A 25,859-nucleotide genomic window follows, 5' to 3' on the forward strand; every position below is an offset into this window, starting at 1 on the left:
GGCCAGCGCTCTATCTACTGTGCCACCTAGCTGCCCCTCTAAGTTTTTTTTTTTTTTAGAATAAAATCTTTGGGCTGTAGGGCCCCTAAAATCCTTTTCACTGCTAACTCTATAATGTCATGATCTATAATGATGATGATGATGATGGTTCTGCTGATGAATGTGCAAAAGCAGGAAGATAAATTAAAATAGAAATTGGGGAAGATTGTAGACAAAGGAGAAAAGAGGACAAGGTGCTCAAGGAAAACTGGGGAAAAAAAGGAATCACTTTCAGTTGGCAGCAGCATGGAAGGCCTTGATATACAAAGTGGTTCAGCCTTTACATGGAGAATTCTCACACATATTCCACCCTTTTCTTCTAAACAAGTGAAAAGCTAAAGATCCCATCAGTCAAAAATGACCTACAAATTTCCTATAAAACAAAACAAAATACAACAAAATATAAATTTTAATGTTTTTAATCCCAGTAATGTGTGCAATTTCTTTTAAGTTCACACTCATTTCTTGCATCTAACTATGGAGACCGGTTTTCATAGCCTCTAAATTTACCTGCTTAATTGGTGGCCTTCTGACAAAAACTACTGCCAGTCCCCAGTCTACCTTTCTTTGCCAACAGTGTCACCCTCAATGCCATCTCTTTCTATAGTGTTCCAGACTAATGCAATGTTCTTATTTCCCACTTTTCTTTATATAACCACACAAAACAGTGTTTTGAAAGACTTGTTCAAAATGATGAAGAACAAAGTGGCCAGTTATGTTTTTCAAAGAGTTGTTTTCTTTAGTGGATTTTTTTACCTCCTTTTCCATTTGGCCAATTCTACTTTTTAAGGGGTTATTTTCTTTTTCCAAGTTGTCGACTCTTTTTTCCAGTGATTCTATTGCATAATTCTAATTTCTTTTTTCTAATTTTTCTTCTCTCTCTCTTATTTGATTTTTACAACACTTTTGGAGCTTTTCATGAGGATTTTCTGGGCCTGAGACCAATTCATATTTCTCTTTGAGACTTCACAGGTAGGCATTTTGAGATTGTTGTCCCCTTCTGAGTTTATGTTTTGATTTTCCCTGATGCACCATAGTAGCTTTCTATGGGGTGGGCTTTTTTTTTTGGCTAGCTTTCCAAACCATTTCATGACTTTTAAAGTTGAGCTCTACTCCTGGGGTCCAGGAAGCATTTTCCCAAGCTTCTTGCTCAGGGCGCTAGGGAGCTGGTCACTGTCTTTCTGTGCCAGGGCCTTCAGGGCTGGCAGCTTGTCTGCTGTGTTGACGTTACCTGATCTAGTCTAGCCACCTGCACTGGGGCCTCTTGGTCTGCCAGAGTGACCACTAGCCGGCTGGCCCATTGTACTGCCGGCCTGTTGAGCCAGGAATGGGGCGGGGGGCCTGGGTTGCTGACCTATGCTGGGGCTAGGAACCTCCCACTGGCTTGACACCTGCTCTGGGCTATGCTCCCTTTTTAACTAAATGAGACAGGTATTTCCTGCCGTCTTTCTAAGTTGTCTTGGACTGGAAAATTGTTTCACCCCATCCTTTTGTGGGTTCTGTCACTCCAGAATTAATTTGGGGTGTTATTTGAAGTTATTTTGAGGGAAATAGAAGAGAGCTCAGGCAACTTCCTGTCTTCTCACTGCTGCCTTGGTTCCATCTCCCTATAAATTTTATTCTTCATAGACTATGTTATCCTATGGTTTGGAGACATGCAACTCCCTGAGGTGGGAGTGTGGAGGGGGAAACGACTGATGTTAAAAAGAAGGATCTTTGTTTCAGGGAGAAGCTTGAAGGTCATTTTAATAGTTACATGTATAATCTTAAGCTTACATTAAACTTTCCCATTTCTCTTATCATGACCTTTAGTCTCTTGGCCTAACCTCATTCTTCTAGTCTACCTCTCTTACTCAGGCCTGCCTGCCTGCCTCTGTGCCCAGCCCTGATCCCATGGTCTGCCACTTTATCAGATCACTAGCTACTATCTTAATATCCTTTATTCTCCATATTCCTCCATTCCTGAAATGAGTGTCCTCATCCCTGGAGGATATCTACCACTTGTCTCCTTTACTCGTGCTCCTATTTGGTCTGTTAAGCATTACTTGAGATGACAACATCTGAGTTAATTTCTCTCGCTTCATAAACCACACTTACAGCAGATGACTTAGCCTCCAGCTCCAGATGTATGATCCTATGAACTAGTCATGTTTAGCCTAGAGGGAAGAAATCATGGATGGCATGGTAGCTTTCTTTAAATATTAGAAGCCTTGTCATGTCAAGGAGAAATTAAACTTGCTCTAAATTACTCCAACTGGGCAGATCTAGGACCAAAAGGTGTATCTTATGAGTAGGAAGGTTCATTAGACATGTTCAAACGGATGGGTAGGTCCAGTTTGGGGAAATTTTATAAAGGGATTTCATGCTTCAGACTTTGAAGGTCCCTTGTAACTCTGGTATTTTCTGATTCTATGGGAATGAGAAATAGCCAAATGAAGAATGCCTGTTGTGTTTTGTCAGAGTACAGTTGAAGTGAGTTAGATTAAAAAGAAGTATATTAATAAAGTAAATATTTGGCCCATAGCCATATGCCTCTAAATTTATCTGCTTAATTGGTGGCCTTCTGACAAAAACTACTGCCAATCCCCAGTCTGCCTTTCTTTGCCAACAGTGTCACCCTCAATGCCATCTCTTTCTATAGTGTTCCAGACTAATGCGATGTTCTTATTTCCCACTTTTCTTTATATAATCACATTTTTTTATTATGTGGAAAGATGACAACCTTATACAAATACTATTTTTAGCTACCAGCAATAATAAGACAGCCTGGACTTTATTATTGATCTCAGTTGCTGCTTCATTAAAAAAAAAATCCTTGGCAATCTCCCTCTGATACTCGTCTCCTCATTCAGAAATTTCTTCTGGCAACATATTTAAGGCAGATCTTGTCACTTGGATTGCCAGACTTTCTGTTGCTTTTAGAATTGACTTAATTCTGTAAGTCTGTTTTTTTATTCATTTTTCCTCTTCGTGAAGTGATTACATCAATTATACTGTTCATATTTTTTTAGTTGTCTTTGGTTGTGTATGACACTTCGTGATGTCTTTTGGGATTTTCCTGGCAAAGGTACTGGAGTGGTTTATCATTTTCTTCTCCAGCTCATTTTACAGATGAGGAAACTGAGACAAATAGGGTTAAGCGACTTGCCCAGGATTACACAACTAAATGTCTGAGACCAGATTTGAAATCAGGAGGATGAGTCTTCTTGACTCCAGGCCCAGCACTCTATCCACTGTGCCACCTACCTGCCCTTATGGTACATATATACCTAATTAAGTAAAAGACATGATTACTCTAGAATAAATATTACCCTTTAATTACCTTTTAAGCATAATCATATGAATATGTGTGATATTACATCTGGAACTTTCGAACACCTTTAAAGGTAATGACCAAGACTTGTCCTTTATCTGGGATGAAGCCCTCATTTATCTAAGGAAGAACTTATCATTGTAGATTCATCTAATACTAGAAGACTGACCTTGGGCCAAGCAGTAGGTAATCTACATATTCACAGTATACAGAATGTCCAGAACAAGGAGAAACAAAGGCACTCATATGACTTCTCTAGATCCCTTCCCTAGAGTTGGTATCCTAAGGAAAACCCACAGTGACCCACCCAAGTAATCCCTTAGAGATCCTGGAAGTATAGCCATACACTTAAGAGACTGAAAAGACATACCTGAGTCTTAGGGATCTAAACTGAACCAAACCTTTTAGAAAACTCTAGAATGATCACTAGTCTCAACTACCAGTGAGTCACACCATTCTTAATCCTCTTTAAATAACCCATTACCCATTAGCCTTTATGCCCATGTTAGTAGCTCAGCTCAGCTCACATGTGAATAGTGTATCAGGTTCCCTTTCCAACTTCAGACTTAGATAACAGGTTTTATTTACTCTATTTCCTTGGGCTCCATGTCAGACATATGAGTATGAGGCTTCTATAGATACCTAGTCATATTTCACTCATAACTAGTCTCAAATAAATTCATAAACTTCCATTTAGTAAGGCATTTTACAGGGTATATTTCTCTTCTGTTTATTAAGAGCATCATCTCCTTCTCATGTTTATCCAATATCAGAATGAAGTCTATGATTTATTGGCTCTTTACAGTCAGATATACCCATTGGTAGCTAATTAGGCAACAATCCAGATTTAGGACAGTATGCCTGATGTTTGAGGACTTTGAAATTTCCATAGAAGTAAGAACAACTTTTGCTAAGCTCTGTACAAATATTGTCTCATTTGATCCTCACAATAACCCTGGGAGGTAGATACTATTATTATTTACATTTTAGAGTTGAAAAAACTGAGGCAAGACAGTTAAGCAATTTGCCTATGATCAAATATTTAGTAACTGTCTGATATTTGATTTTAACTCAGGTCTTCTTGAGTCCAGGCTCAGGGTCCTATCCACAGTGTTGCCTAGTTGTGGCAGAAAAGAGGCAAGGTAGGAACAGTACCAGGCAAGAAGAAGAGCTTTATCTAGAGCAAACATGCTGTCAGTGTTGTTTTTCCCTGGGATTATACAGCTTGGTATCACCACTGTTGGTGGCAAGCATGGAGGAAAATAATCCTGAGGGATATAACCACCAAATCCTTTTTTGTTACCAGACAATGAAAGACAATAAAGAGATCAGTAATATGGGCAGCTAGGTGGGGCAGTGGACAGGGTGCTGGGCCTGTGGTCAAGAAGACCAGTTCAAAAATGACCTCAGAGAGTTACTAGATATAAGATTTTTGGTAAGGTCACACAGATACTAAGTATTTGTCTCAGTTTCTTCAACTGTAAAACACAGATAATGATATCACCAACCTGGAAGATTGTTGTGAGCACCAAATGAGATAACACTTGTTAGATGCTTAGTGCAGCAGTAGATACATAGTAAGGACTACAATGAAATTCTAATTATTATTATTACTAATAATAATAATGATAATTATTTCAGCTGGGGATAGTCCATTTTCTTCCAAAGAATCTTTCTTTCATTTAACGCAGCCCCAAAAGATACACTATCCATTTTCAGAAAATATACTTTCAAGTCAATTCAACATTTATCCAGCATCTGTCATATAAAAGGTTGTGTGAGGCAGTGTGAAATGGAAGACAGATAATGAGTAAAATAGACATTTGGGTCAAAGAAGAATTAAGATTTGAGGGGAATGATGGGAAGGGACTAGTGGAAGAATCATAATCACAGAATCTCAGTTGAACAGGTCCTTGAAACCTTGAAGCCAAACCTATATCATCACAAGAATTCTCTGCATAACATATAGTCCTACAACCTTTGCTCTATCTTTCCTCATGCGAGTACCCGTTACTTCTGAAGAAAGCACATTCCATTTCAGAATAGCTCTCATTACTAGGAAACTTCTCCTTACATCATGACCAAATCTGACTCTTTCTCACTTCCACCTACCGTTCCCGATTCTGCCCTCTGGGGGCTAATTGTGGTAGCATCTCTAGAAATGGAGGTATGGACTACATGAAAGTTATGATCATAAAAAAGAATTTGCATACAATATTACAAGGAATTACTAAGGAAAATTTCCCTGAAGTTCTAGAACAAGAAGATGAAGTGGAAACTGAAGGATCCACCTATCACCACCTAAAAGAGATCCTAGAAACAAAATTTACAAAAATATCATAGCCAAGTTACAAAATTCCCAGGTTAAAGAGAAAATATGGCAAGCAACAAGGAAAAAAAAATTAAATACTGTGGAAAAACAACTAGGATTTCACAAGACCTAGCAGCTTCAACACAAAAAGACCGCAGATCTTAGAACATTATATTTCAAAGAGTAAAGGAGCTGGGATTGCATCCACACATAACTTATCCAGCAAAATTGAGTATAAGCCTGAATGAAAAGAAAAATGGACATTTGATGAACTGACTTTCAGATATTTGTAATGAAAAGACCAGAACTCAACAGAAAATTTTGTATTAAGGATCCAGAAGAAATACAAGGAAATCATTAAAGACTAATTATAAGGCACTGATAAAGGTTAAACTATTTACTTATGATATATATGCTATCAATATTCTTAAAACTGTCATCATTACTAAGATAGTTTAAAAAAAGTTGGGGATGAGTTGTGTATAATGTGGTGATTCTAAAAAAATAAGACTGGTAGGAAAAGGTAAAAAGGAGCAATTATCTCATAAAAACAGGGTATGAAAGGAAGAAATAATACAGAGGAACCATGGGGTAGGGTGGAAGACTGGTAATGCTGGAACTTTACATCATCTGGGTTGAAGAGGAAACAAAGTGTACATCTGAAGAGGTTTAGGAGTCTTCCAAACTTCTAGAGAGGTGAGAAAGCTGTGTGTGGGGAGGTGGGGGGGAGGATGAGAGACAGACTTTTAAAAGGATGTATCAGATGATATTAGGAAAATGGGGGAGAACATAAGGGAGATAATTTTAGAGGGGTAGGTAAAATGAGGAATAAGAAGGTAGGGGGAAAAGATAAGGTAACAAGGATAGGGTAAAAAGAGAATCTGAGAAGGAAACAGTGAGTCAAAATAAGATGGAGAGAAATTCAAAATAATAAGAAGAAGTTTGTCAAATCTACAAGAATACAAGTCATTCCCCAATTGATAAATGGTCAGAGGATATGAACAGGCAGTTTTCCAGTGAAGAAATCAAAACATTTTATAGTCATATAAAAATGCTCTACATAATAACTGACTAGAGAAATGCCGATTAAGACAACCTTGAGATTTCATTCTGCATCTACCAGATTGGCTAAAATGATAGAAGAGGAAAGTGACAAATGTTGAAGAGGAAGAGGAAAAATTGGGACACTAATTCATTGTTTGTGAAATTGTAAAACGATCCAACCACTTTGGAGAGCAATCTGGAATTATACTCAAAGAGTTATTAAAATACCTGTACCCTTTGACCCAGCAATACCACTACTAGGTCTAGTTCCAAAGGTTATTGGAGAAATAGAAAAATAACCTGTTTTAAAATGTTTACAGCAGCTTTCTTCGTGTAGGCAAAGAATTGGAAATTGCAAGGATACCCATCAATTGGGAATGGCTGAACAAGTTTGTAGTATATGATTGTGATGGAATATCAGTATGCTATAAGAAATAATTAACTCAGTGATTTTATGAAAATACTTGCACAAATAATGAAGACTGAAGAGAATGGAACAAAGAGAACATGTATACAGTAACAACAATGTTGTTTTAAGAATAACTGAGCGAATAAGTTATTTTGTCTATTATAAATACCCAAATTAACTATGAAGGTCATATAAAGAAAGATAGTCTCTGCATCCAAAGAAAGAACTGATAAATAGAAATATGTATAGAATAATTTTATATGTATACCTATTTGTGTCTAATGGTAACCATCTCTGAGATGGGGAAGAGGGAAGAAAAAATTTTAATTACATGATAATTTTGTTGTACATTTGAAAGGAATAGCAAGTTGTGCATAGTAGATTTGCAGTTTCATATATAATCATCTTTTTTTGTACTATGTTATAGAAATGCTTGTTTTATTCTGTAAGTGTATATATATGTATATATATATATATGTATGTATGTATGTGTGTGTGTGTGTGTGTGTGTGTGTGTGTATGAAATGGAGGTATGAGAAGGGAGAGCCCATTTGTATAAAAGCTGATGAGTTTGGTGATTTCACACATGTTGAATTTCCTTAAATAATGACTTCTATCTTTCTGAGACTGAAAATTGGAATTTAAAACAGCTACCAGAAATGTTCTTAAAGTATATCTTCTCTCAGCTCCTTCCTTCCTCCATGGTGAAATCTTTCTACTGGCATTCTTGAAGTGTTTCCTACATCAGATAGCATTTCAATCATCCCTCCACTAAAAGACTTATCTAGGCTGCCTTATTCTCATCCCCAAATGGCTATTTTATTAAGCTGTATTTGAAATATGTTGGTCAGTTTACCTGTCTCTGCCTATTATAGGCACATGAGCTTCTTATCATAAATCTTTAATGGATTTTTCAGAATTTAGCACGAAAATCTTCCTGTACTTTAAGAAACTGTAGGAACCTGCCAACTCTTAAAATACTTAGCTAGCTTCATCAGAGGTATACATGGGAGGGAAACAAATAACTTCTAGAACTGTCATGGCTATCCTAAAATATCTGAAAATTAGTGAGATGGTGCAAGTATAAAATAATTTTATAGACATGTGTGTGTGTGTGTGTGAAGCCTTTTTGAACCCATGAAGGGTTGTGTTCATGTCCCATTAAGGCATCATTAGGATGCCTTCATTGCTCACTGAAAGGTTCTACATTCAGTAATCTGGATTCTGCCCAGGTAGCCTACCATTAACCTGGACAGAATGCCTAACTCAGTTAAACCTAGTGAAGAATGCCCACTGGGATGATTCTATAAGACTGTATTTCAGACTAAAATTTATGGGTTTTATTCAAGAACACTCCATGATCACTTAAGAAAGGAGTGCCTTGGAGGCTCAAATGACAGGAATCATTCTTTCAATCACTGTAGGAGAAACCACTATCAGCAGGACCATTTTCAAGTACAAAGGACATAATTCACATTTAATAATAATAACAATCATAATAATGACAATGATGATCATATAACACTTTTAAGGTTTGCAAAGTGCTTTACATATGTTATCACATTTAATAATAATATTAAATATATACTCCTGGAGTATATAATTGTATGCAATTATATAATAATAATAACAATAGTGCTAAGAGCTTTATGATTATTATCTCATTTGATCCTCACAACAACAGTGGGAAGTGGGTGCTATTGTTAGATGGGGAAAAAGAGGTTAAGTGACTTGTCCAGGGTCATACAGCTAGTAAGTGTCTGAGGCCACATTTGAACTCAGGTCTTCCTGACTTCAGGTCTGGAGCTCTACCCACTGAGCCACCTAGCTGCCTTTTTATCGAACATAATTTTGATTTTCCTCTTCTATAAGAAAATAGTTTTGGATTGGGTGACTTCATGGTCCCTTCCAACTCTAAGTCCCAGAATCCTCTTTCCGGGCACCAGAAATATCTCTTCCTTCCAGCCTCTGGCTGGTTGGTATCTTGGCAGTACAGACCAAAAGACAGTAGAGGGCAGTGTGAGATCCTTCCAAGGAGGTAATAAACTTCCATGAAACTGAGACATAAAGGTTAACTGCTCTCCAGGCAATGATTTCTGGAAGCATTAATACCCAACTTAATGTTGCAAATGCCCAGGAGGGAGTTGTATGGCGGGTACTCAAAGTTTTAGGAAAGCAGCTCCCAATCCCAGCAGCAGAAACTAGGCTAAAAATTGCTCTTCAGGCTCCTGGGCTCCAGTTCCTCATTAGTTCATGCACCACCCTGAATGGGCAGGCAAACAGTTGATGTTCCAGCCAGCTGTGCGCTGCTTATTTTTATAAAACCAGCAGGGTCCTCCAGGTGAATTCCTCATTCCAGCCTCCACTTTAGTCCATCCTAGAGAGGGGGAAATTCAGTACTGGTTTAAGAATGGTGTGGCATGCCAAGTCACTGGACTATTTTCATTAAGTCAGCCAAGTCTGCATCGCTGCACAGGAGAATGCATACTTTGAGAATCTCATCATCGTTGGTTTCACTAATTCACAGGATGATTACTAAACTGTTGTTGCCACAGGGGGAAATCGATGTGTGATCTTACATTCTTGTGTGAGAGGTTGGTGGGGAGTGGGAAGGAGAGGCACAGAGAGGAGGAGGAAGAGGAGGGGGCAGAGATAGTCAAATACAAAGAGACAGAGAGAGAAAGAGAAAAGGAGACATAGAAATACAGAGAGATAGAGAGAAAGAGAGAGACAGAGAAAAGGAAAGATAGAACTACAGAGAAAGGTGAGAGACAGAAAAAGATACAGAAAGAAAGGGAGATACAGAAATACAAAAAGAGTCAAAAGATACAGAAAGATGAGAGAGAGAGAGAGAGAGAGAGAGAGAGAGAGAGAGAGAGAGAGAGAGAGAGAGATTAAAACAAACATGTAAGGGAATCTGGGTTCTATATTGTTTTGCTTTTTACTGTCTAAAGATAATGGATTTCCTATTAAGAACATCAGTGGAAATTGGATTATTTTCTAGTTTCTTTGTCAGACAGCCAAAGCAAAAAATTACTTAAAGCAGACAGAAAAACCTCATCCTTAAATTTCTGTGCTATGTGCATTTGGTTATGTTTTCGTGTCCCTGCATTTTGTACTGTCCGTAGCATTCATACTGCGGGAACTAGCCTTGTCTGCACCGTGAATTTGTCTAGCAAGGATCTTGATGAGAAAATAGGTCACAGAACTTTAGAACTTTAGAGCCAGATGTCACCTAAGAGCCATCTAGACTAAAGGTACAATAGAAATGAAAGGAACCCAAGGAAATTTAAGCATCTTATTAGAACCTCATAGCAGTTATAGACCTACTATGAATGAGAGGCAGCATACTGCAGCAGAGGTATCAAATATCAGCCCACAATACTCCTGAGTGCAGACTGAACCAAGTTAAATGTAATTAGGAGATATTTAACTAGTAAATAAAAATACAATAGAACCTAGATACTGTTAATATGTGGCTTTTAAGTCAATATGTGGCCTGCAGGTATACTTAAGTATGCTCTAGTGGGCCCTTTTTCTATTTGAGTTTGACACCACTGGACCATCGTGAATAGAATACTGGATCTGGTATCAGAGGCCAACTGTAAAGTCATATCTCTCCCACTTGCTAGTTGTGAGACTTTGGACAAATTATTTTCTCTATCTGGGCCCCTGTTTCCTCATCTGTACAATTAGGAGAGTGGACTAGACGACTCTTAAAGTCCTTTCCAGTTCTTAATCTCCCATCCTCTAAGGAGCCAAAGAAGAATGATGATGATGATGATGATGATGACAGTAATAACTGCTAGAATAACAGATGACATCTTATAGTGTTTTAAGGTTTACCAAAGAACATTTAGTAATGGTATATTTTTTCTAAGCCATGTTGTCATTGAGTAAAAAAAAACCCACTGGATTTTGAGTCAGAGGACTCACGCTCAAGCCTTACCTGTCACTAGCCATGTAAACTTCTCTAGGTTTCAGCTTCCTCACCCAAGATATGAGGGAGTTGGACTATGGGTCCTCTAAGATCCATTACAGCGCTAAGTCTATGGTCCTATGATTATCTGTTTGAAAGAGAAACCAGAACACGATGTGGGAGGAAGGTGTAAGAGGGCTCATAAAATACTCAGTCCTTTGGTCTTTATAGCAGGATTTGGCAATGGTTTCTGTTGTGTGGAGGGCTTCTTAGAATGAGGATTCATTGCTATAACCATATTCCCACTGCACAGGCTGCTGCCAATTGAAATAGATTCAATATGCAAAGTTAGTGAGTAGAACAACATTTCCTATACCTTGAATTCTAAAGAATTATGGATTTGGGGGAGAAGGGACCATAGAGGACATCTAGACCAAACCCATCTTTTTACAGGTAAGGAAACTCAGGCCCAAAGAGGTAGTGACTTGTTCAAGGTTACACAGCTAGTAGATGACTGAGGTGAGATTTGAACCTGAGTTCTCTGATCCCAAATCTCACAATTTCCATTGTGACATATTGTTTCCCTCAAAGGTACATATGAAGAACTCTCTCCTGGAAGTTTGGGATTGTCACCATCAGGAGACTGTTCTGGATTCAACATAACATAGGATGAGGTTGAATAGATTGAAGAGGTTCATCACGTGGTAGATTCAGTTCAATATAGAAGCCACATTCTTATCTACAAATCCCATGACATTCTATGCCTCAGAAGCTTTGAGTCCTCCATCCCCTTTTCCATTTATCTGTCCTTTTCTCAAACACAGGGTTAATTATTACTAAGGATTCTCTAAACTAAGGAATTATGATCATGGATTAATATTTTTCTCTCATCTACATCTGTCCATTCAGAGTGTAATGGAGCCAGCTCCTCTAGAGAGCTGATTGTTAAATTTTCATTTTGAGCACTTACATCTCAGAAGTCAGCAAATATCATAAATTATGCTTTGATTTATTGTTTCATTGATTGCCTAGAATTAAAAATGGTGGAGAAAATGTTAATGATGCAGATGAAACTTGAAAGTGTATTTTTTTGTTGAAGAGACTGTTATACATTTACTAACACATCCCTGACTCTCCTTATGTGTGCCTTTCTACCCTTTCTCTGCTTTCATTTCTCCTTTTATTATGTTTAAAATCGTATTTGTCTTTTGGATGAAGATGGGACTAAATCTATTCACAGCTCTCTGTTTTACATGTTAATATTTTAGAATCATAGCATTTATAACTAGAAGAGATCTTAGAGAATATTTACTATAATAGATGGGGAAACTGAGACCCAGAGAGAAGAACTGAGTTTCCCAAGGTCAAATGGGTTATGTGAGCTTAACCAGGTTTCATACCAAGTTCATTTAAATCTAGATCAAGTTCTCTTTCCATTACACCACACTGTCTCTTATTTCTCTAGTCAGAAAAGTGGGATGATTGGGATGTTGTGCAAGGGCATTAAAATTGGGGGGGGGTACCAATTACCCTTATACTCTTCTAAGAGGAAGCAATAGCTAGGATTAGGATCTAGATGGCAAAAATAAAGACTAAAAAAAAAAATTGCATCCCTGATGCTTAGCACAATGTCTAGTATAGAGTAGGTGCTTAATAAGTGTTTGACTATTCTTGAAATAGGAAGCTACTGGACTGTTGCACTTCCTGCCCCAGGGCGAGCTGATATTCCAGTGAGGATGAGTGTCTGAGTATGTTTTTCTCTTCCAAATAGGGCACTGTCTCGGAGTCTCTCCACTCACAGTCTCTCATATTCCAAAGCCTGAAAGCTTTTCTTTTCACCCCTCCTTCCAAAGTGAAATTGTCTTTGAAATCAGAGGGGATTTGAGCATGCATTTCATGGCACATACCCCAGAATGCTAGTTACAGCTTTGGCCCCAACCAACTTGTAGGCTTCTTGGGAGCAAGGACTACTTAGCTTAAGGAAGGTAGCACAGAGTGAGTCATAGAGGGCAAGACTTGAATTTGGGATGATCTTCGTTTACATCTCTACTAATCCCTCTGAGTGTCAGTTTTGTCATCTATAAATAGGGAAAATAGCACATGCCTCTCAGGACCATCAGGAGGATCAGATAAGATTGCTCTGCAAACCTTAAAATGCTCTACATGGAAGTAATCATCATCATCATTGCAATTACCATTGTCATTATCATGTATCTCCTTCTGGATGGGCCTTGCACAGGGGTTGGGCTAGTAGTAGATTCTTATTAATATTTATTGGCTGATTAATAGCATATTTGAAACATGGTGATTGAAGGGATCACCTTTAGGGAGGGAGGATAATGCAAATGACCTTAGACTCTAAGGGTTTAAGCAGTTCTAGGGAAGAGCAGGTTCTAAGGGAGCATCGGCAAACCAGTCTGGTGGGGAGAAAGCACAAGTCGACGGTTGGCATCCACAGCACCAGCTCAAGGCAACAAAGTCTGTTAAGGTCTAGGGTCAGACTCTGTATGACGTTGACTCAGGACTTGTGCCCCGACCAATGGGAATCTGGTACGTAACCCACAGGTACATTAGCATATCAGAGAACTAGAATGTGGATAACAATTTCCCGTGTGCTATGTAGGTCATGTCCACGGCATTAGCCCTCATTCCATCTTGTCTGTCACTGCCACTCGATGCTGTCAGTACTAGAAACTGAGCATTGGGCAGATTCCCATGGAAACTGGGCTAGCCTATTTTGAAGGAGGCTTTTGGGCATCCTTTTTTCAAAACGTTTCCACGCAAATATTCTCATCAGCTTTTTCTGTTTCCCAGAGATGCTGACAAGCCTGGTGAAGGTTAAAATGGAATTCAGTCCTTTCTCCTTGATCAAATAGTTTTCTTTGTTCTGAAAAGACAGTAGTAAATTCCAAAGCTGCTGCATTGGAAGGGGATTAATTATGTTTGCAATGGTTTTCTTTTTTGACTTTACTATCTATTTAATACATGCCTGGGGGTCAGAGGATGAAGCACGTTGTTCCAGCTATCACAATCACACTTGTTGTCTGAAGGAGGCAAAAAGGATTTTTTTTAATCAGATGACAATTCAAGGTGTCATCAGGTAATGGGTAATGACCATCTAATGCAGAACTCCATTTCTATCACAGACTGACTGAAGTTCTTTCAGCAATCTAAGGAGAAAAAAGACCCCACTGCATGTTGCCTGTTGCTATGGAAATACTCTCTAACGGTAGGAAGATGCTTTTATTTTAGTTAGTGGGCTGGAGTGATTCCAACAAAGGGAAAGAGTTGTTAAGAATAAGCATTATTTTCTTGAGGGTTGGAAGATACTGCATTTGACCACATGGCTTTCTATTGTCAGACTTCCCAAGTGCTTATATACCTACTGTTAACGGTTTGCTTCATCACTCATCCACACTCTCTGGGTTGAGCCCTACTGTGTAAAAAGAGAGGCAGCAGAGGATATAAGCAAGGGTGTGCTTTTAAATGTTTAACAACCAGCTGCATGGGTGTCATTTAACATGCATTTTTTGTTTTTTACATTTTCTCCATCACTTTCCTAAGTCTAGACAATCAACGGAACAATAAACCAAGCTCTGCTTGGAAGCATTTCCAAGGTTTAACCTGCTGGCTGGTCTGCCTCTGACAAGTCTCTCCCCACCCCAGCCCATCCTCCACTCCACTGTCAGGATGATCTTCCTAAAGGATGGATACAGTCATGACACTCTCCCCCACTACTTAATAAACTCCAGTAGCTATCACCTCCAGGATCAAATACAAAATTCTGTTTAGCATTCAAAGCTTTTTACAATCTGGCCCTCTTCTACCTATTAGAGGTAACTAGATGGCTCAATGATGAGAACGCTGGGCCTAGATTAAGGAGGATCTGAGTTCAAATCCAGCCTCTGATATTTACTAAGTATGTGACTCTGGGCAAGTCATTTAACCTCTGTCTGTCTCAGTGTCCTCACCTATAAAATGGGAATAACAATAGCACCTGCCTTCAGAGTTGCTGTACAGTACCTGGCATATAGTAGGTGCTTAATAAATGCTTGTTTCTCCTTTCCTATTACATCCTTTGAAGGGAAGACATGGGGTTGGCATACTACTGAGCTAGGGAAGTAGTCCTACTAAAGACTGATAATCTTTGCATTGCCAATGTAAATAGCTCACCTATCCTACCCTGGCCACTTGTTTTGTAGAGAGGAGAAATCAAGACCCAGGTCTGGAAACTCTTTTTTCAATTTACCAAGTATTTACTAAGCACCTACTATGTGCTTAGTAAGAGAAAGCTTGTGTAGGGTGTGGAAAGCCAGCTTTGATTTTGGGGAGACCTAGGCACAAGTTCTGCTTCTGATGCACATTGCTTGAGTGATCTTGGACAAGTCACAACTTCCCAGTGCCCCAACACAACATTGTAAGACAGGAATTCTTAATCTGCAGTCCAGTGAACTTTAAAAAACTGTATCTCAATATACTCAATTCCTTTTGTAATCCTATGTATTTTATTTTATGCATTTAAAAATATCACTCTGAGAAGGGGTCCATAGGCTTCACCAGACTGCTAAAGAGGTCATCACACACACACACACACACACACACACACACACACACACACACACACATTCACACAAAAGTTAGGGACTTCTAGGACTATCAGTTGCATAATATTTGCTGATATTCATTGGTAGATGGAATTTTATCATTAGGAATTTGCTGTCCCAGCAAAATCATAGGTCAGGTAAAAAAAAATGCTCCTAGCACCATATGAATCACTGTGGGGCATAGCATATGATAGGTTACTGCCCTCAGGCTCTTATCATTTACCCAAACCCCAAAAGACTAAGACATAATGAAGCAAATAGAGAACAATGTCAGACAATGTATGTATGCAGTATACATATATAATGACTTAAATGAATACTGAATATAAACAATGACCAAAAAGAAAAAAAAATCCTTAAAACCATGATGCATACAAGATGGCCAACAATCAGTTGAGGAGAGTCATCTTGATCTGCCCTTCTCTGCCAGCTGTCATCTTGTCTTTCTCCTTCCTTTACTGGCTAAACTCCTTGTAAAGCCCCTACTTCTTCTCTTATTCCCTCTTAATTCTATAGTTTTGCTTGTGACCTCATTATTCAACTCCAACTGTCCGCCACAAAGTTCTCAGTGATCTTTTATTTACCAAATGTAATAATCTTTGCTCAGTTCTCATCTTTCTTGACCTCTCTTCAGCCTTTGACATTCTATCATTTTTTTTCTGCTTGCTTCTATCTTCTCTCCAGATTTTATCAACATGCTTTCTCCTGGTTCTCCTACCTGCCTGACCACTCCTCTGCCTCTTTTGCTGGATCTTCAACCGGTCATAGTCACTAATTGTAAATGTTACGCAAAGCTCTTCTCCTTCCATACAATTTTGCTTGGTGATCTCATCAGCTCCCATAGATTCAATTTATCTTTCTATACAGATGATTCTCAGATCTCTTTGCCCAGTCCTAACCACTCACAAACTCCAATCTAATGCCTCCAACCACCAATTGGGCATCTTGAACTAAATTTCCCATAGACATCTTAAATTCAAAATGTCCTAAACTGGCATTACCTTTCCTCCAAAACTGTCCCCCCTTCCTAACTTCCCTATTACTGTTGAGGGCACAATTGTGTTCCCAGGCACCCAGGCTCAGAAGCTAGTTGTTGTCCATGACTCCTCATTGTCTCTTACCTCTCCACATCAAATTTATTGGCAAATTTTTATCAATTCCACCTTCGCTATCACATCTTATATACACCACCTTTTCTGTTCTGACACTGCCACCACTCTGTTGCAGACCTTCATCCCTTCATCTCTGGACTATTTCTATATAGCCTATTGGTTGGTTTCCCTGTCTGTTTCAGGATATCTTCCACTTAGCTAGTAAAGTGATCTTCCTAAAGCACAGGTCTGACTATATCATCCTCCTATTCAATAAATTCCCTGTTACATCCAGGAACAAATATAAAATCTCATTTGACCTTTAAAGTCCTCTATACCCTCACTCCTTCCTACCTTTCTGGTTGTCTTACATTTTATTCTCCTCCAGGTACTCCATAATCCAATGGTACTTGTCCTTGCTGTTCCTCACACAACACTCCATCTCTTGATTCCATGTATTTTCACTGGTTATCCCCAATCCTTTGAATGATTCCCCCTCCTTGTCTCTACCTCCTGGCTTCCCTTACTCTATTTATGTGTCAGCTAAAATCCCACTGTCAGCAGGCAGGGTTTCTTCATCTCCCTTAAATGCTAGCGACTTCCCTTTGAGATTACCTCCAATTTATTCTGTATTTATCTTGTTTGTACATAATTGTTTGCATTTTGTCTCCCCCATTAGATTGTGAGCTCCTTGACAAAAGGAATGGTTTGTGCCTTTCTTTATGTCCCAAGTGCTTAGCACATTGCCTGATACATAGTAAGTGCATTATAAATGCTTGTTGATTGTTAACTGTTTTCTTCTTCTCTCCTGACTACAGTCCTTCTTCCTCCCTTTCTTATCCACAAAATCTAGTCCTAGAGTTATTTTTTGAGTAGGGAAAGGTAGGCTTTGGACAGTTCTAGCTGCCTTTGAAGGGATGTCCATGGTCAAAGCAGACAACCAACAGGTAATGAGCCTCTTAGTTCTTAGTGAGGCTAATCCTTGGGCATCTGGCACAACCTCATTCTTCTCCAGGTAGCACTCCACACTTCCTCTACCATGTCCTCCCTTCACCAGCTTTTCAGGTTCCTTTTTTTTTTAATGTTGTCTTGTCCCATTAGAACTTAAGCACAGGTACTATCATTTTTTTCTACTTGTTTGTATTTCCAGCACTTAGCATACTGCTTGGCATTGTAAACACTTAATAAATGCTAGTTGAATGACTGTTTACTGACTGCCTCTCATTGGGGCTATTCTAGAAATTTTTGTGATTTGGTATAACCTTTCAGACCTTTACACCTTTTTGGTTTAACTTTTGTGGACCCAAGATGACCACTAGACTGGTTATTGACAAACATTGTGGACTGGAGTCCATAAAATTGGCTATGTAAGATCAAGCAGCTTTCTCCTGAAAGGAGAAAGGAGCTTTTGAATATCAGATTAAAGAAAAAAGGAACAAAAATAGCAAGAGCAACAACTTCACAGCTGACACAGACTTGCCAATTAATTGCAATTTAGTCTTTAAGGATGTTGGCACTCAAGGTAAGTGTCCAATACTACTTCAAGGAAAATAATCCTCCTTAATTAGTTTTCAAGTAACCATAAAGGAGGAAAAAGACTCACAGCACATAATACTCACTAATTACTTTGTTTTCCTTCTGTCTGCAACTGTTTCCGGAAGTCCAAAAATGTGGATGTTAAGAATGTGACCTTCCTTTTTCCTTCAAGCTTTAGAGCTACCTTGAGGCTTGGGGATGAGTGATGTGCAGATTAAGGAATGGTACCCAGGATAACTTTCAGGTATCTTTGCGACTGGGAAATATAAGCTTAGCTTTATAGTTACTAGAAGTTAAAGTCAGAAGAATCAATATAGATCACCTAGCCAAGATGCTTCATTTAATAGATAAAGAAGTTGAAGGCCAGAGAGATGGACTGACTTATACATTGACACACATCTAGTCCATCACACCTCACATTTATATATGACTTTGCCAAGTATTTTATGTACATTATCTCATTTGCTTTTCTCAATGACCCTATGACATAAGTGTCATTGTTACCTCCATTTAACAAATGCTAATGGGATGTTAATTGTTACCTCCGTTTAATATATGTCAGTGTCATTGTGTCTTGCTCAGGTTCACACAACTATTCAATTTCTGAAGCAGATTTTAAAGCCAAGTTTTCCTGACTCAAAGTCCAATATCCTATCACTATCACATAAAATGTCTTTTTTCCATGACAGGCAAGGGGCTAGAATTACACTGAACAGGAATTTCAAAAACCTCAAACAGTCTCTCTTACCAATGGTATGAACATCCTTATCACCCAACACACTATCACAAGTGCAGTGGATAGAACAGAGTCAAAAGCCAGACTCACACACTTACTAGCTGTAATTCTGGGTAAGCCATCTAACCTGTTTAGAAGTTTCCTCATGTGTAAAATGGGAATAATATTAGCACCTACCTCTGAGGATTGTTGAGGATCAAATAAGATAATATTTGTAGTGTTGTACAAACCTTACAGCACTATACAAATGTTATCATCATCATCATCATCATCATCATCATCATCATCATCATCATCATTTGCCATAGGTTCTGTTAAAGAAGAAGAGAAAATAATAGGAAGTGTTTTGTAGATGAAGTCTATTTCCACATGCCAGTGAACAGTACCTCTCCACTGCTGCCTTGAAATAATTACAACAAATTCGCCAAGGAAGAAAAGTACGTACCAATGCTAATATATGCCAAAAGTTTATTCTGATGGCTAGTATTAGATCCTTCTCTGTATTAAAAGCAAAGCAGTATTTTCTGTTTGCACCATAGGAGGAAGAAGTACTGATTGCTGTTGAGGTGTGTGTGAGCTCACCATGGCTCTGATGATCCACAGCTGGGCAGCAATTATCTCCCAACTCCTTTGCCAGTCCTTCTATTCAGTGGTCACAGTACACATGTATGTAGTGTGACATGTCACCCTCACCTCAGGGCACTATGTCAATCATGTAAATTAGTCCCATATCATGCAATCAAAACTTAAAAGAAATCAAGCAATGAACTATTTTCATCCTTTCTGCTTTATATGGGTACAGTTTTTTAGGAGATTTGTGATTGTAAGGAAATCAGGTGTTTTGGCTCCTGGGTGATACTTATGTTACCTCTGTCTAATGTGTTTCTTTGGAGGTTCAGTAGTAGTCTAAACTTTCAAGAGTGATTTCTTGTGTAAGAATGATAAAACATGTTCTGCTTGGCCTCAAAGGGCAGGATGAGAAACAATGAGTAGGAGTTAAACGGAGGTAGATTTTTGTTCGATGTGAAGAAGGAGATGCTAGCAATGAAAGCTGTCCAAAACTGGAATGTCCTGTCTTGAGACATAATTACTTCCCTGTCTTGGGGACTCTTTATCTTCCAGCCTGGGGTGAATTAGCACTTGTAAGGGCTTATTAAAATAGACATTATTATTTCTGTTAAAATAGAAATTATTATTTTTATTAAAAAAGAAATTTTTACTTCTATTAAAATAGAAATAGTTTCATGGTTGAGGTCAATTGAGTCAATCAATCAAATGACCTCATCCTCCTTAAAATATAACAATATGCTATGCTGATACCTTTATCAGGTGAGAACACCTGAATTCAGTCAACCAATAAGAAATTCAAACAAGGCATGAACAAGGTATGAACAAGCTCTGGGCATCTCCCTTGAATCCATTACTCAATCAATAAAAGGCATTTCAACTAGGTGCGCCAGAAGTCTGGATTGACTGAGGAAATTGGTCACCCTCTATGGGGCTTATAGGAACCAGGAAACTAGTGGGGGATTGGGCATTTGAGTGGTTTGAAGCTTAATAGTTCAAGCCTCCAGTCAAGCCCCTGAGAATCATTTGGGGTGGGGGGAAGAAAAACAGCTCCAACCCCAGCATTGGCATTTGGCACCATTTGGCCTTGTGGCTCAGGTTGGGGCAGAGACTCAGGTTTGAGGATTTACAGAAAATTGATACTCAGGGAATCTAATGCAAGCATGAGCTTCATTAATATATGGTACAGCAAGAAAGTAAGCACACATACATATACACAAATAATATTTGGCACCATACAGAGATTCGATCAACCAGAGTCAGATGCGAGGAAGACACGTGCGGATTTCTTGTGAGATCTTAGTGGGAATGCATGCTTAGAGTGGAGTCAGTGTAGGAAAGTTTTATACCTTAAAGATGGGCTGGGTTAAGAACAAGTTAACTGATGCCTGATATGAAAGGGGGCACTCCTAATCAGACCCAGATGTGGTGGGAAAATTCCCTGAGTCATTTGTTGATACCAGACTTGGAGCTTTCTAATCAGGACCAGATAGTAGATGAAGGTCTGAATCCATAATCAGGGATCCTAGAAATGGGAGTTGGCATGCAGCCACTGCAGTCGGCCAGGAACTTTGTCCATTCAGGTGATGCAATTGCTACATATAATATAAGATCAGACTGAGTCAGGACGGTGAAAAAAGTATAGACTGTCTACTATTGCTTATGTGTTTATGGTGATTAGGACCACTTAGCCTAAGTGACACCATATTGGAATTCTATCACTTTATATATACATACATATACATATATATATATATATACATATATATATACGTATATATATATATACGTATATATATACACACACACACATACATACATACATACATATATATATATACACACACACATATATACATATATATACACACACATATACATATATACATATATATACATATATATGTGTGTATGTATGTATATATATATATATAATATATAATTTTTTGTTTTGCTTAGTCAATTGAGGTTCAGTGACTTGCCCAAAGTCACACAGCTAGTAAGCGTCAAGTGTCTGAGACTGGATTTGAACTTAGGTCCTCCTGACTCCAAGGCCAGAGCTCTATCCACTGCACCACCTAGCTGCCCCAATTCTATCGCTTATATTAAAACTTCAAATAAGATTTTTCAAAACTCACAATTAAAACACTCTATCTTAGTTGTCAGTCTATGTCTCCTCCCCTGCCCCTTGACCAGAAGAAGACCATGAGAATTTTAGAGGTTTAAGAGATTTTTGGACTTTCCATTGGGCATTTTTTCCCAGCAGCACCCCTGAAAGAGCTGGTTCAATGTCTGCATTCAGGAGTCAAGGATGAAGGAGGCACACTCTAGAAAGACCAATTCAAGGTCATATAAAGAGCTTAGTAAGAAATTACACCATGCCTAAAGGAATCCCCAATGAAGGAGTGTTCCAGCAAGTAAGAGCTCTGAGTTACCCATTTGCTACATGTTCTCTCTAAGCTTGAGTCCACTTTCCACGGGAATATTGGAATTTGTCACAGAACTCGGGGCGGGGGGTGTTTTGTACCAATGCTGTTATTCCTTAGTAAAAAAAGGTACCCCATTCTTTAAAAAAAATGCCAATTAATTCTGGCTGATTCATTGATATCATCTCATAACAATGAGGGAAGCATACTCATGGGAGCTCATGAACTAGATCATTGAAAACACAACCACCAACCCCTCAGTGTTCACTATAACATAAAGGGGGAGATGTAGCCACAAACTTCCAGGCATCCAACCTACCAGTAAGAGTAGTGGAGGGGACATTGAAAGAATAGCTCCAAAGTCTGTGCTATAATAGAGTCATTGATTTAGAGTTGGAAAGTACCTTGAAGATCAGTTACTTCAACTCCCTCCTTTTACAGATCAAGAAACTAAGGCCCAGAGAGACCAAATGTCTTACCCAAGTCACAGGTACAGGTAATAAGTTACAGAATCATTATCTGAATCAGTATCCTCTGACTACAAGGTAAACACTTTTCACTTGACCATCTGAGGTTAGCACCCATAATGTAACATTTTAGAGGCAGAAGAGACAAAAGACATTACAAACTATAAATTACCCCATTATTTTACAAATAATAGAATCTCAAGTTAGAGTGGATATCAGAAACCTTCTAGTTCAAGCTGTACTTGATGCGAAGTCCTCTCTACAGCATTTCCAATAAGCGATCTTTGTTGAATGCTTAGGGTAACCTACCACTTCCCTAAGTAGCCCATTCTATGCTTGGATAGTTCTTTAAGCCTAAATCTCTCTCTCTCTCTCTCTCTCTCTCTCTCTCTCTCTCTCTCTCTCTCTCTCTCTCTCTCTCTCTCTCTCTCTCTCTCTCTCCTTCTCTCTTTCTCTCTGTCTCTCTCTCTCCCCCTGTCAGTCTGTCTATCTGGCTCTGCCTCTCTCTCTGTCTCAAATTTTCACTCAGTTTTCTTATTGTTTCCTATGGGACCAAGGAGAACAAGTCTAGTCTCTCTTCCACATGACAGCACTTCAAAGACTTAAAAACAGCTCTCATGCCCCATTCCCCAAGTCTTCTCTTTCTTTACTAAACATTCTCTATAACTTCACTTTTTTGTTTCAGAAGATGGGGGATAGAAAAAGTCTATGAAGAACTTGATATGACTTTCCAAATTAAATCAATAGAAAATAATGTCACTTGGTAACATCAATGAAAAGGTGGACATATGAAAGGATGACAAAGCTATACTGAAACACATGATTCACCAGGTCACATAACCAACAAGATGGTGGACTAGACATTTTCTCTGACTCCCCACAACTTCTCAAACTTCTTCAAAACTGAAATTATGCACCAAAGATAAAGCAACTTCAACTGTTTTTTTATGGTCTAGAACACCTAAAATAGAAAAGGAGGTTAAAAAGTTAAACAACAACAAAAAAACAAAACCCAGCAACTCACACTCACTCACCCTAAGCTCACTCATCACCCCTCCTCTGCCTCCCATGCTACTGGCAACAAACCTTTATTAGCAGACCCAATGTTATAACATAAGCTTACATCAAAACACATCCTTGCATCTTGTTCTTCCCTGCCTCCTTTCTAGTGTTTTAGAGGCCCCATCACTAGGCTGTGAAAGTTTGCTCAGACCTCAACAGCCAGCTTGTCCATATCCCTTCAGGAGCAAAGGCCTTCAGGGGGCTGCAACCTGGAAGTACTCTACTATAAAGCTCTGTACTGCCAGTACTGGGGAAAGTAGACTCTAAACTTCTGGTGCCAGGTTATAGAACTAAGGAATAGAGAGAGTAAGATAGGTCACTGGGAGAGAATATGACACACATAGGGGGCTATGCAGTACTCCACTAAGCCTGAGGCCAGTTCTGACTACCCAAAAGTCAGTTGGGATACAGGCATAAGCTGGTGAATTGTGAATTGCCAATTATGGGAGGAGGCTGAGATGCTTTGAGATCCAGCTCCCTTAGGGGGCTTAGAAATCACAACCAGAGAGGAAGAAGTCAGAAAGTGAGTAATAAGGAAAATAAGGGAGGAACAATTAAAAGTACCAACGATTTTACAAAGTAGAAATCTCAGCGACCTTGAACATAAACAGACAAATCAACTGAAAAAAAATAGGAACAAAAGGAAATATGGCCTCCAGAACTAGTGAACAAATTTAGGCGTCCATGAATAAATACTGCAAAACATGGAAGATTATATAGCGATAGAAGACCCTGTGGAATTTGAGAACATGGAACCACAATACATTGTTCTTGAGTAGTTTAAAAAAGAGATGCACATGTGAGCATAATAATGTCCTGCACAACAAAAAATGAGCAGAACAGAAAAAAACTTGAATCTGCGATGGCAAGCATCACCAAAGAAAGAAAAGAGAGAAAAACAGAATAGGAATGTAAATACACAGAAGTGTATTCTAGAAGAAGAGAAATTTAAAAATAAATAAAATTAAATCAAAATAAAATATTCTCAAAGCAAAACATATGGATCTCAAATATAAGAATAGTAGAGACAATAACAAATATTGATCTGTGATTCCTTTATTGTTACCATGTGCTTGATCTTCCACAAAATGGCATTCTCACTGGCCTTGTGCTTAGCTTTCCCTTTAATACAGATTGCTTGAACTCCAATTGTTTTTAGCAGTGTTGGGATCTGGACTTCAATTTTCTGGGTCAGCAAGAAGGGCTTGAAGTTAAATTAATGACAACTTTGACCTCCAATTTATTCTGTCCCACCTCCTGAACCAAGTTGATCACCAGGAATGAAAGGATGATGTCCTTGGTGGTCTGGTCCCTTACAAGCCCAAAGTCCCCATATGAGAGAATGAAATTGTTGGTTTCTAAGACTCAAACTTGATGAGTCGCACACTGGTGGAAAGTGTAGTCATCTATGGTAATGGACTGCTTCCCACTTTTTCCCATTTCATCAGCTGTGCTCTTTCCCATCTTGTTATTCATAACATACTTGCTTTGAGATGTGCCCTCAGGTGCTCAAGTATCATTTCATCACAGCTTGGCCAGACACATGGACTCTTAACTGCATTTGAGGAGACGTGAGCAGATTGACACTCTCAAGCACATTCGGGAAGAGCTCATTTTGCTGAAATTTGATGCCCTTATTGCCACCAACCAATCTTCTCCATCACCCGGCTGCTGATCTGAGACTGTTCTTCCTTTGTCTGATGCTGGTTCTTAATGATTTGCTGAGTGATAAAGGATTTTAGAGCTCTGGCGTCAGAGTTTTGTGGGTAGCTGAAGTCCATGATCTCATCCAGAAACGTATAGATGAGTACAAAGTTGTTTTTGATGCTCTCTTCATGATCTTTCCAAAGTAGACAGCCATTGCATCTCACATTTAAAGAGGAACTTGAAGATCATGGCAGCATTGACATTTTGCTTGGTGATGGCTGTCAGCCGAATGTTGGAACACTTGACATGGAAGAAACTGGTGTGGGCAATGTTGATGATGGAGGAGTGCACCTGCTACCCAGTATGAATAACACTGACTCAGAGGTTGTCCATAGAATTCTGCTCAATAACATCTCAGTAGTCATGAGAGATGAGCAGTTCCCCCTTGTGATTGTAAATGAAGAACCCTCTAATCATGGTAGCAACTCAATCTCCCTGCCCGTGGCTCTGCTCTGAGAACAGACCAGTTGCTGCTGTGACCTGGCCCTCCATGTCAACTTTTCTGTCAGTCTGTGCATGGCTCTGGCTCCTCCACTACCTTCTCCTCTGATGCCACTACTCCCAAGAACCCTCAGACACTTTCTATAGCTGTGTGACCCTGGGCAAGTCATTTAACCTCTTCAGGTCA

The 25,859-nt window shown here is 38.9% G+C and overlaps 1 pseudogene; it reads right to left on the reverse strand.

Moving 5' to 3' along the window:
- Positions 1-24,530: 24,530 nt before the first annotated feature.
- On the reverse strand, positions 24,531-25,648 carry LOC110213422 (AP-2 complex subunit mu pseudogene; annotated as a pseudogene).
- Between the last annotated feature and the right edge of the window lie 211 nt (positions 25,649-25,859).

This window comes from Phascolarctos cinereus, unplaced genomic scaffold, assembly GCF_003287225.1.
Source record: "Phascolarctos cinereus isolate Bilbo 61053 unplaced genomic scaffold, phaCin_HiC Scaffold_726;HRSCAF=1367, whole genome shotgun sequence".
NCBI lineage: Eukaryota > Metazoa > Chordata > Mammalia > Diprotodontia > Phascolarctidae > Phascolarctos > Phascolarctos cinereus.